The 11,465-nt window shown below is 47.2% G+C and overlaps 1 pseudogene; it reads right to left on the bottom strand.

Moving 5' to 3' along the window:
• Positions 1-211: 211 nt before the first annotated feature.
• LOC128783263 (olfactory receptor 6M1-like) lies at positions 212-1,651 on the bottom strand (annotated as a pseudogene).
• Between the last annotated feature and the right edge of the window lie 9,814 nt (positions 1,652-11,465).

The raw sequence follows: 11,465 nt of genomic DNA on the forward strand, positions 1-11,465 counted from the left end.
CCAGTGATGGGCCTGGGAGCAGCCAGGGCAGAGAATGAACTGAGTTTCTCCTCCTGCCATTGTTGGTGCCCTGTCTGGGTGTGCAGATGAGTCTCTTATCTCTTAACCTGACACAAGCCAGCAGGAGCATCAGTCTCCTGAGGCAGCCCTGTTTGGAGGCTGCACTCACAGGCACTGGTATTGTGCAACAGATGACATCAGATTCTTGGGATGGCTTTCCAGAAATGCACCATGGTTAGGGGAAAAGCTTTGTTCTTGCCCTGGCAATGGATTTGTTCAGGGCCAGGATCACAGATTTGTTCCGAAGGCTGTAGATGAATGGATTTAAGAATGGGTACAGGACTGTGTTGAGCAGAGCTACAATTCTGTTGGTCCTCAAGGAAACATCTTCTGCAGGACACGTGTAGAGAGCAATGCAGCTCCCATAGGCAATGGACAAGGTGATGAGATGGGAAGAACACGTAGTCAAAGCTTTCTTCCTCCCAGAGGCTGCTGGAAGATGCAGAACACAGAAAAGGATGCAGGTGTAAAATGCCAGAGTCAAACATAAGGAACCCAGCACGACACACGGTAAGAAGACAGAGTCTATTTTCCAAAGCAGGCTGGTGTCAGAGCAGGACAGTCTGAACGAGGGGGAGTTGTCACAAAAGAAATGGGGGATCTTGGAGCCACAGAAAGACAGCTCCGAGAGGAAGAACAGCCGGTAGCTCAGCAGGGCAAAGCCGAGGAGCCAAGCAGCAACAACCAGGTGGACACAGAGCTGAGGCTTCATGATGGCAGCATGGAGCAAAGGTTGGCAGATGGCAACATAGCGCTCAAAGGACATGACAACGAGCAGGATGAACTCTGTGCAGCCCAGGGCAAAATAGAAATAGTTTTGGGCAAAGCAGCTGCTTAGTGAAAGAGTGTTCTGACCAGAGCTCAGCATGACAAACAATTTGATGCTTGTGGAGGATGTAAAGCAGATCTCCAGGAAGGCCAGGTTGCTGATGAAAAAGTACATGGGGCTTTGCAGCTGGTGATCCACACACATGAGGAAAATGATGGTTGCATTCCCCATCACTGTTGTCAGGTACATGAGCAGAAGGACCCGAGAGAAAATACCTGCAGTCTCGGATCAAACTCTGGGAAACCCTCTAGGATGAACTCAGTAACTGCTGTTTCATTTTCTGGTCCCATGCTGAATTCCAGCTCATCCTGCTGAGACAGGAACATGGCAAAACCAAGTGGGATCATTTCACAGTCTGGACAAACATTTCTATCCTTCCTTCTCTGCTGCTTTCTTTTCCTGCACTCTTGCTATAGAGCACAGAGATTGTGCTTCAAACAATTCTCACACCCTGATTGTTCTCTTTCCCATTTCAGGTAGAGACCTCAGAGATTTTATTGTGTTTTTTCTACCTTTTCCAAACACTCCCAAAGAATTCTTTCACCAGAACAGAGGATTCTAAGGAGCTATTGGCTATTTCCCCCCATTCCTGGGAAATTCCCAGCTCACTCAGACCTACTGCAAACATCTGTCACACCCATGCGCCAAACACCTCTCATCTACAGCACAAACACTAAACGCTGAAATTACACCAAATCTGTGCATTGAACTTCCTTGTTTCTGCTTTTCAGTACTTGCCTTTGGACCAGGAGTCCCTGAGGAACTGTTGCTTCCAAAAGGAGCAATTGCAAGTATCTCTTTTGCAACCCTCTGCTTTCTTCTACAGCTTTTTCCTCTCTGTCTCTTCAGGAAAGGAATGGGGAGGGCAGAATAGGGATCAAGTAGAACTTGGATTTTTAGTACTCTAAATGAGGACTGGAATTTATTATGGATCCACACAGAGTGTCACAATCTGAGCTGTCACCTGTCTGCACCAAAATGAACCTGTGCAGAGCAAGGGAAAAGATTTGCCAGGAAGAGATCTGTAATTTTTGTTTTATGTGGCAGTTGGGAGCACCCAGCCTCCAAATGTTCTATTGTCTCCACTGGCTACAGAGGGAGCCTCGAGAAAACAAATTCTCCTGGGTGCCTGCAGGGGAGTAGATGAAACTCACTTTTCAAGTCTCAAATCCCTGATTAATTAAGTAATTAAGTTACTCTGTTTTGAAACTAAAATACACAGCTAAGAAAAGATGTATGAGAAAAAATATATGCAATAAAGACTGGTGTTCTCCTTTTCAGGTTTTTTGATTTGCTTTTCAACATGGAGAAGAGCAGAGCAGATGACTGTGAAAATAGGATTCTTTAAAATGCCAGGGGAGAAGAGGAGAGGGAGGGTCCGAAGCAGTGAAACAAAGCTCTGTTCATGTGCAACCAGAGCACTGAAGTCATCGGTCCCCTGGGTGGCCCAAGGGCTCTCCCATCTCTTTGTCCACACAGAGCAGAGGAGAGCCTGGTCTGAGACAGGCCATCAACTTGAAACCAAGTGACTGAGTTCAGTCAAGAGCCCTCAAAATGAACCAACTCTAAAATGAGCAAAAATGAGTCACCTTCAAAATGAACTGTGGGACTGAAATGTTTGGGAGCTCTCCAGGTGGGGACTCGGGGCAGCCCTAGAGATGAACACATCCTGCTGTGCCCAGGTTGATTCTTGTGCATAAATGCAGTGATCCCCACCCTGGGTGGAGGCTCTGACTGCTTCAGAGACCCCCCTGTAGCAGCTTCTGCTGCACAGCTGAGTAAAATGGAGCAAATTCCAATTCCATAGGATGCTTCCACACTCCAGAGACCACAGGGCAGGCGGATTATCAGAAGCAATCGGAACAGCTGTAAGTGAAGCCACATTTGATGCAGTTGAAGGCTCTGTTGCAAAGGACACTCTTCCAAAGTGAGTTATTCCACAATTCAGTCCATCTTTCCCCTGAGGGCTCATCAAAGAAGAGCAGAGGAAGGAAGAAAAGAGACTTGCTGTTAATCAATGTGCACACTGTAAGAAAGAGAGGCGTTTGAAAAGGGACTGTCCGCAGGTACAACACGAAACTCCCCTCTCGTGGCCATCACCGATGGTCACTGCGGGGGACAAGAGGATTCTTTCCCAGCAGAACATCCGGTCACAGCTAAGCTGGAACAATGAGGAGTTAGGATTTTTAGTGGCTACAGGAGCTGGTTGCTCTGTGCTAAATACAGTAAAAGGAAACTTGAGTAATGATTCTATAACAATCATTGGTGCAACAGGGAATCATGAAACTCAGCCATTTTTCCAGCCCATTGATTTTAAATTAGGAAAACAATGGGTGACTCCCCAGTTTTTGTATCTACTCCATTTACTTAAGCCTCTCCTTGGACAATTTCTTGGAAAACCTGAATGCTAAAATCAAGATTAAGATGGCAAAATGCAGGTTATTACTCCAAAATCTAATCATGTGGAAGCCTCTGTTTTTGCACTCCAATCTTCAGATGTGATCCATCTGCCATCTGTATCACTTGAGGATGCAGTAAATCTGCTAGTCTGGACTGGAGAGGTGCCCCAGTGACCCAGAAAAGCAGAGCCTGTGAGAAACAAATTGAAACCCTGAGCAGGACCAGTAAGGCAGAAGCAATACCCTTTGAGAAAAGAAAGTTGTAAGGGGTTATTATCCCTTGGATAGATTTATAAAAGAAAAGAAAGATTAGATTTATAAAAGAAAAATTTATAAAATGAGGCCTGTTGAAGGAATATGAATCCAAATTTAATAGCCTTATTTTGCAGTTAAGAAGGCAAATGGAGAGGATTAGTGGCTGGTACAGGATCCTAGAGCCATACATGAGACAGTAGAAGATATACACCCGTCCGTAGCAAATCTTTGTACCTTGCTAACAAGCTAGAGTGAAAAATTAAAATGGTTGAGAGTGTAGAATTTGAAAGTGGCTTTTTCTGTATCTCTTGGAGTAGTGAAAGTCAAGAACTATTTACTTCTGAATGGGACAGTCCAAACACAGTGAGAAGAGCCCAGCTGACTTGGCCAGTTCTACCCCAGGAGTTTAAAAATACCCCCATGATATATGGAAACCAAGTGGCAAAAGAACTGGAGGAATGGAAACATCAGAACCCTCTTTGGAGTCTTGTTCCAGTCTGGAGATGGCATTCATCTCTGAAACTGAAACTCAGCAGCAGTTCAGGGATCAGACTGTGGCATTGTGGAATTTTCTGGGACTAAGTGGATACAGAGTACAAACAGTCCAGAGCACAGAACCCTACCTGGGATTCAAAATCCTCCAGGGACAAAGGAGGTTGGGACAGGAAGGAAAAGAAGCAATTTGGCAAGTCCCACAGCCATGAACAATGAGAGAGTCAGAGGCATTTCTCGGGGTGTGGGATGATGTCAGCTGTGCATCAGCAATTATGGGCTGCTGCTAAAGCCTCTGTGTGAGCTCAGGCAGCTCAGCAGGGCTTTATAGTCTGGACTGGTGTGGCATGGGCTGCCTTTTCACAGCTCCAGCGAGCCCTCATGCGGGCCCTGTTTTGGGACTCTCAAACCCCATGGACCCATTGGATCTGTTTTTTCCATGTGAGAGACAAAACCCAGCATGGGGAGTGCTGTCACAGGTCCTGGGGACTGGAGCAGGGCTGTGCCTACTTTTCACAGCAACCAGACAATGTCAGCCAGAGCTGCTGGGCTGTCTGAGGGCAGTAGCAGCTATTCTCTTCATCCAGAAAGCTAAAGAACTGACTTTGGGACAGAGTGTTATAGTTTAAAAATTCTTTCAACGCACAGCTCAAGATGAAACCTCCTGGGGATTTAAAGAAATCTGGGACAAATTTCCTTCATGGTTACCCAGCTGGGTTTGGTTAAAACATCTGTTTATAATGGTCACCACAATAATTGCTGTATGGATTTAGCTTGCATCATGATTCAGTGTTATAGTGCCCTACACTATAAAACAAAATAGAGATATTGAGAGACCGGTGCCCATAAGGAACTGAGTCTCAAGAAAAGGGGGGACTTGATGAGGGCAGTAGAACAGAACAGCACAACCTTGGAGAAACAGATAAAGGATGTAACTCATGCAAAGCACAAGCAGGATGCCAGCTCTGCTCTGCAAGGCTGACAAAGCAGAAGTTATGCAAAGCAATGATATTGCCCTTACTCAAAAGCAGGAGTTGAGGAACAGCCATCTAAAAAGGACACTGGATGTTGGAGACAGACCCCAAAGAACCACATAAAGACTTCTGATAAGGGGTGCAACTATGTCAAATAATGTCAAAGGAAGTGGGGATAGCTCATGAATATGTAATCAGTGTGTCTGCAAAAAATTCTTCACTCGATGTTCACTGCACTCAAATGGATGTAGGATCAGCCAAATGACTGCCATGCCGTATGTAATGAATAATATCTACTTTCAAATCCTCAGAACTGTGTGAGAAGGTTTCTATCCAGCACATTTCAGTATCAGTGCTGTCCTTGACTCCATTATGCCCCACAGTTTCACAATGGCCCCTTGGTTCCATCAGGCCCTGCTGTATAACAATGGACCCTTGGTTCTGTTCTCTTAAAATGGCCTCCTTGGTTCTGCACTGCCACAATGCTCTCCTTGGTTCCACGAGGCCTTGGTGTGTCACAGCAGCCCCTTGGTTCCATGAACTGCCATCGTGTCACCCGCTCTCTTGGATCTGCAGGATCACAATGGACAATTGGTTACAAGCAGCCCTGCTGTGTCACCATGAATATTTGGTTCCATGGGGCCCCACAGTGTCACAACGGCCCCTTGGTTCCACGAGGCCTCGCTGTATAACAAGAGCCCCTCAGTTCCATGAGGTTTTGTACTGTCAGCAATGGTCTCCTTGGTTCTGTAGGGTGAAAATGGCTGCTTGGTTCCATAAGGTTCTCAGTGTCACAGGGGTCTCCTTGTTTCCATGAGGCTCTGCAGTGTCACAATGTCCCATAGTTTCCAGGAGCTTCTGTCCTATCAACCATGTCCTTTGTTCCAAAGATGCCCCACAATGTCACAGTGGACCCTTGGCTCCATGAGGTTCCATAGTGTAAGCCGGTTGCCTTGATTCCAAGAGATTCTGCTGCGTCACAATGGCCCCTTGGTTCCATGAGGTTCCACAGCATCACCATGGTCTCCTTGAATCCGCACTATCTCTGTGGACCATTGGTTCCATGCAACCATGCTGTGCCACATTGGTTCCTTGGTTCCATGAAGCTTCACTGGATAGAAATGGAATCTTGGTTCCACGAGGTTCCATGACGTCACAATGGTCTCCTTGGTTCTGGACGGTAACAATGGAGCCTTGGTTCCACGAGGTTCCATGATGTCACAATGGTCTCCTCGGTTCTGGGTGGTAACAATGGAGCCCTGGTTCAAGGAGGTTCCATGATGTCACAATGGTCTCCTTTGTTCTCAACTGTTAAGAATGGAGCCTTGGTTCCATGTGGTTCCATAATGTCACAATGGTCTCCTTGGTTCTCGACTGTTAAAAATGGAGCCTTGGACCGTAACAATGCAGCCTTGCTACCACGAGGTTCCATGATATCACAAGTATCTCCTTGCTTCTGGACAGTAACAATGGAGCCTTGGTTCCACGATGTCCCATGATGTCACAATGTTCTCCTTGCTTCTGGACCGTAACAATGGAGCCTTGGTTCCATGAGGTTCCATGATGTCACAAGCTTCTCCTTGGTTATGGACTGTAACAGTGGAGCCTTGGTTCCATGAGGTTCCATGTGTCGCAATAGTCTCCTTGGTTCTGGAGAGTTACAATGGAGCCTTGGTTCCACGAGGTTCCAGGATGTCAGAATGGTCACCTTGGTTCTGGACGGTAACAATGGAGCCTCGCTACCGCGAGGTTCCATGATGTCACAAGTATCTCCTTGCTTCTGGACAGTTACAATGGAGCCTTGGTTCCACGAGGTTCCATGATGTCACAATGTTCTCCTTGCTTCCGGACCGTAACAATGGAGCCTTGGTTCCACGAGGTTCCATGATGTCACAAGCTTCTCCTTGGTTATGGACTGTAACAGTGGAGGCTTGGTTCCATGAGGTTCCATGTGTCACAATAGTCTCCTTGGTTTTGGAGGGTAACAATGGAGCCTTGGTTCCACGAGGTTCCATGATGTCAGAAGTATTTCCTTGCTTCTGGAGAGTAACAATGCAGCCTTGGTTCCACGAGGTTCCATGATGTCACAATGGTCTCCTCGGTTCTAGAGAGTTACAATGGAGCCTTGGTTCCACGAGGTTCCATGATGTCAGAATGGTCTCCTTGGCACTCGACTGTTAACAATGGAGCCTTGGTTTCATGAGGTCCTGAGATGTCAAAAGGATCTCCTTGGTTCTGGACGGTAAAAATGGAGCTTTTGTTCCACTTGGCTCCATGATGTCACAATGGTCTCCTTGGTTCTGAACTGTAACAATGAATCCTTGGTTCCACGAGGTTCAAAGATTTCATGAGGATCTCCTTGGTTCTGGAGTGTAACAATGGAGCCTTAGTTCCTTGAGGTTCCATTATGTCACAAGGATCTCCACGGTTCTGGACATTATAAAAAGGGCCCTGGTTCCACGAGGTTCCATGATGTCACAATGGTCTCCTTGGTTCTGGAGGGTAGCAATGGAGCCTTGGTTCCACTGAGTTCTATGATATCACAATTGTCTCCTTGGTTCTGGACGGTAACAATGAATCCTTGGTTCCACGAGGTTCCATGATGTCACAATGGTCTCCTTTGTTTTCGACTCCTAACAATGGAGTCTTGGTTCCACGAGGTTCCATGATGTCACAATGGTCTCCTCGGTTCAGGAAGGTAACAATGAATCCTTGGTTCCATGAGGTTCAAAGATGTCGCGAGGATCTCCTGGGTTCTGGAGTGTAACAATGGAGCCGTGCTTCCACGAGGTTCCAGGATGTCACAATGGTCTCATCGGTTCTGGAGGGTAACAATGGAGCCTTAGTTCAACGAGGTTCCATGATGTCACAATGGTCTTTTTGGTTCTGGGCAATAACAATGGAGCCTTGGCTCCACGAGGTTCCATGATGTCACAATGGTCTCCTCGGTTCTGGATGGTAACAATGGAGCCCTGGTTCTAGGAGGTTCCATGATGTCACAATGGTCTCCTTGGTTTTAGACTATTAAGAATGGAGCCTTGGTTCCACGAGGTTCCATGATGTCACAATTGTCTCCTTGGCTCTCGACTGTTAACAATGGAGCCTTGGTTCCATGAGGTCCTGGGATGTCAAAAGGATCTCCTTGGTTCTGGACGGTAACAGTGGAGCTTTTGTTGCACTTGGCTCCATGATGTCACAATGGACTCCTTGTTTCTGCATGGTAACAATGGACCCTTGGTTCCATGAGGTTCCATGATGTCACAATGGTCTCCTTGGTTCTGGACTGTAACAATGAATCCTTGGTTCCACGAGGTTCAAAGATTTCATGAGGATCTCCTTGGTTCTGGAGTGTAACAATGGAGCCTTAGTTCCTCGAGGTTCCATGATGTCACAATGGTCTCCTTGGTTCTCGACTGTTAACAATGGAGCCTTGGTTCCTTGAGGTTCGATGATGTCACAAGGATCTCCACGGTTCTGGACATTATAAAAAGGGCCCTGGTTCCACGAGGTTCCATGATGTCACAATGGTCTCCTTGGTTCTGGAGGGTAGCAATGGAGCCTTGGTTCCACTGAGTTCTATGATATCACAATTGTCTCCTTGGTTCTGGACGGGAACAGTGAATCCTTGGTTCCACGAGGTTCCATGATGTCGCAATGGTCTCGTTTGTTTTCGACTCCTAACAATGGAGTCTTGGTTCCACGAGGTTCCATGATGTCACAATGGTCTCCTCGGTTCAGGAAGGTAACAATGAATCCTTGGTTCCACGAGGTTCAAAGATGTCGCGAGGATCTCCTGGGTTCTGGAGTGTAACAATGGAGCCGTGCTTCCACGAGGTTCCATGATGTCACAATGGTCTCATCTGTTCTGGAAGGTAACAATGGAGCCTTGGTTCAACGAGGTTCCATGATGTCACGATGGTCTCCTTGGTTCTCGACTGTTAAGAATGGAGCCTTGCTTCAACGAGGTTCCATGATGTCACAATGGTCTCATTGGTTCTGGACGGTCACAATGGAGAATTGGTTCCACGAGGTTCCATGATGTCACAATGGTCTCATTGGTTCTGGACGGTCACAATGGAGACTTGGTTCAACGAGGTTCCATGATGTCACAATGGTCTCCTCGGTTCTACGTGGTAACCATGGAGCCCTGGTTCAAGGAGGTTCCATGATGTAACAATGGTCTCCTTTGTTCTCGACTGTTAACAATGGAGCCTTGGTTCCATGTGGTTCCATGATGTCACAATGTTTTCATTGGTTCTTGACGGGAACAATGGAGCCTTGGTTCCACGAGGTTCCATGATGTCACAATGGTCTCCTTGGTTCTCGACTGTTAACAATGGAGCCTTGGTTCCATGAGGTTCCATGATGTCACAATGGTCTCATTGGTTCTGGACGGGAACAATGGAGCCTTGGTTCCACTAGGTTCCATGATGTCACAATGCTCTCCTTGGTTTTGGAGGGTAACAATGAAGCCTTGGTTCCATGAGGTTCCATGATGTCACAATGGTCTCCTTGGTTCTCGACTGTTAACAATGGAGCCTTGGTTCCATTAGGTTCCATGATGTCACAATGGTCTCTTTGCTACTGGACAGTAACAATGGAGCCTTGGTTCCACGAGGTTCCATGATGTCACAATGGTCTCATTGGTTCCGGACGGTAACAATGGAGCCTAGGTTCCAAGAGGTTCCGTGATGTCACATGTATCTCTTTGGTTCTCGACTGTTAACAGTGGAGCCTTGGTTCCACGAGGTTCCATGATGTCACAAGGGTCTCTTTCGTTTTGGACGGTAAGAATGAAGCCTTGCTTCCATGAGGTTCCATGATGTCACAATGGTCTCCTTGGTTCTGGAGGGTAACAATTGAGCCTTGGTTCCACAAGGTTCCATGATGTCCCAATGGTCTCCTCGGTTCTGGACGGTAACAGTGGAGCCTTGGTTCTACGAGGTTCCATGATGTCACAAGGGTCTCCTTGGTTCTGGTGGGTAATAATGGAGCCTTGGTTCCAGGACGTTCCCATATGTCACAATGGTCTCTTCGGTTATGGACCGTAACAATGGAGCCTTGGTTCCACGAGGTTCCATGATGTACCAATAGTCTCCTATGTTCTGGGCGGAAAGAATGGAGCCTTGGTTCCACGAGGTTCCATGATGTACCAATAGTCTCCTATGTTCTGGGCGGAAAGAATGGAGCCTTGGTTCCACGAGGTTCCATGATGTCAGAAAAGTCTCCTCAGTTCTGGACGAAAAGAATGGATCCCTGGTTCCATGAGGTTCCATGATGTCACAATGGTCTACTAGATTTTAGACGGTCGCAATGAAGCCCTGGTTCCACGAGGTTCCATGATGTCACAATGGTCTCCTTGGTTCTCGACTGTTAAGAATGGAGCCTTGGTTCCACGAGGTTCCATGATGTCCCAATGGTCTCCTTGGTTCTGGACGGTAACAATGGAGCCCTGGTTCCACGAGGTTCCATGATGGCACAATGGTCTCCTCGGTTCTGGATGGTAAAAATGGAGCCCTGGTTCAAGGAGGTTCCATGATGTCACAATGGTCTTCTCGCTTCTGGACGATAACAATGGAGCCTTGGTTCTACGAGGTTCCATGATGTCACAATGCTCTCCTTGGTTTTGGAGGGTAACAATGAAGCCTTGGTTCCATGAGGTTCCATGATGTCACAATGGTCTCCTTGGTTCTCGACTGTTAAGAAGGGAGCCTTGGTTCCACGAGGTTCCATGATGTCCCAATGGTCTCCTTTGTTCTGGACGGTAACAATGGAGCCCTGGTTCCACGAGGTTCCATGATGTCACAATGGTCTCCTCGGTTCTGGATGGTAAAAATGGAGCCCTGGTTCAAGGAGGTTCCATGATGTCACAATGGTCTTCTCGGTTCTGGACGATAACAATGGAGCCTTGGTTCTACGAGGTTCCATGATGTCACAATGGTCTCCTCGGTTCTGGACGGTAACGATGGAGCCCTGGTTCCATGAAGTTCCACGATGTCCCAACGGTATCCTTGGTTCTGGTGGGTAACAATGGAGCCTTGGTTCCACAAGGTTCCAAGATGTCACAATGGTCTCCTTGGTTCTGAACTGTAACAATGGAGCCTTGTTTCCATGAGGTTCCATGATGTCACAATGGTCTCCTTGGTGCTGGTGGGTAACAATGGAGCCTTGCTTCCACGAGGTTCCATGATGTCACAATGGTCTCCTTGGTTCTCGACAGTTAACAATGGAGCCTTGGTTCCATGAGATACCATGATGTCACAATGGTCTCCTTGGTTCTGAATGGTAACAATGGAGCCTTGCTTCTATGAGGTTCCATGATGTCACAATGGTCTCCGTGGTTCTGGTGGGTAACAATGGAGCCTTGGTTCCATGAGGTTCCATGATGTCACAATGGTCTCTTTGGTTATGGACGGTAACAATGCAGCCTTGGTTCCACGAGGTTCCATGATGTAC

The sequence above is a fragment of the Vidua chalybeata genome, unplaced genomic scaffold, assembly GCF_026979565.1.
Source record: "Vidua chalybeata isolate OUT-0048 unplaced genomic scaffold, bVidCha1 merged haplotype W_reject_6, whole genome shotgun sequence".
Lineage (NCBI taxonomy): Eukaryota > Metazoa > Chordata > Aves > Passeriformes > Viduidae > Vidua > Vidua chalybeata.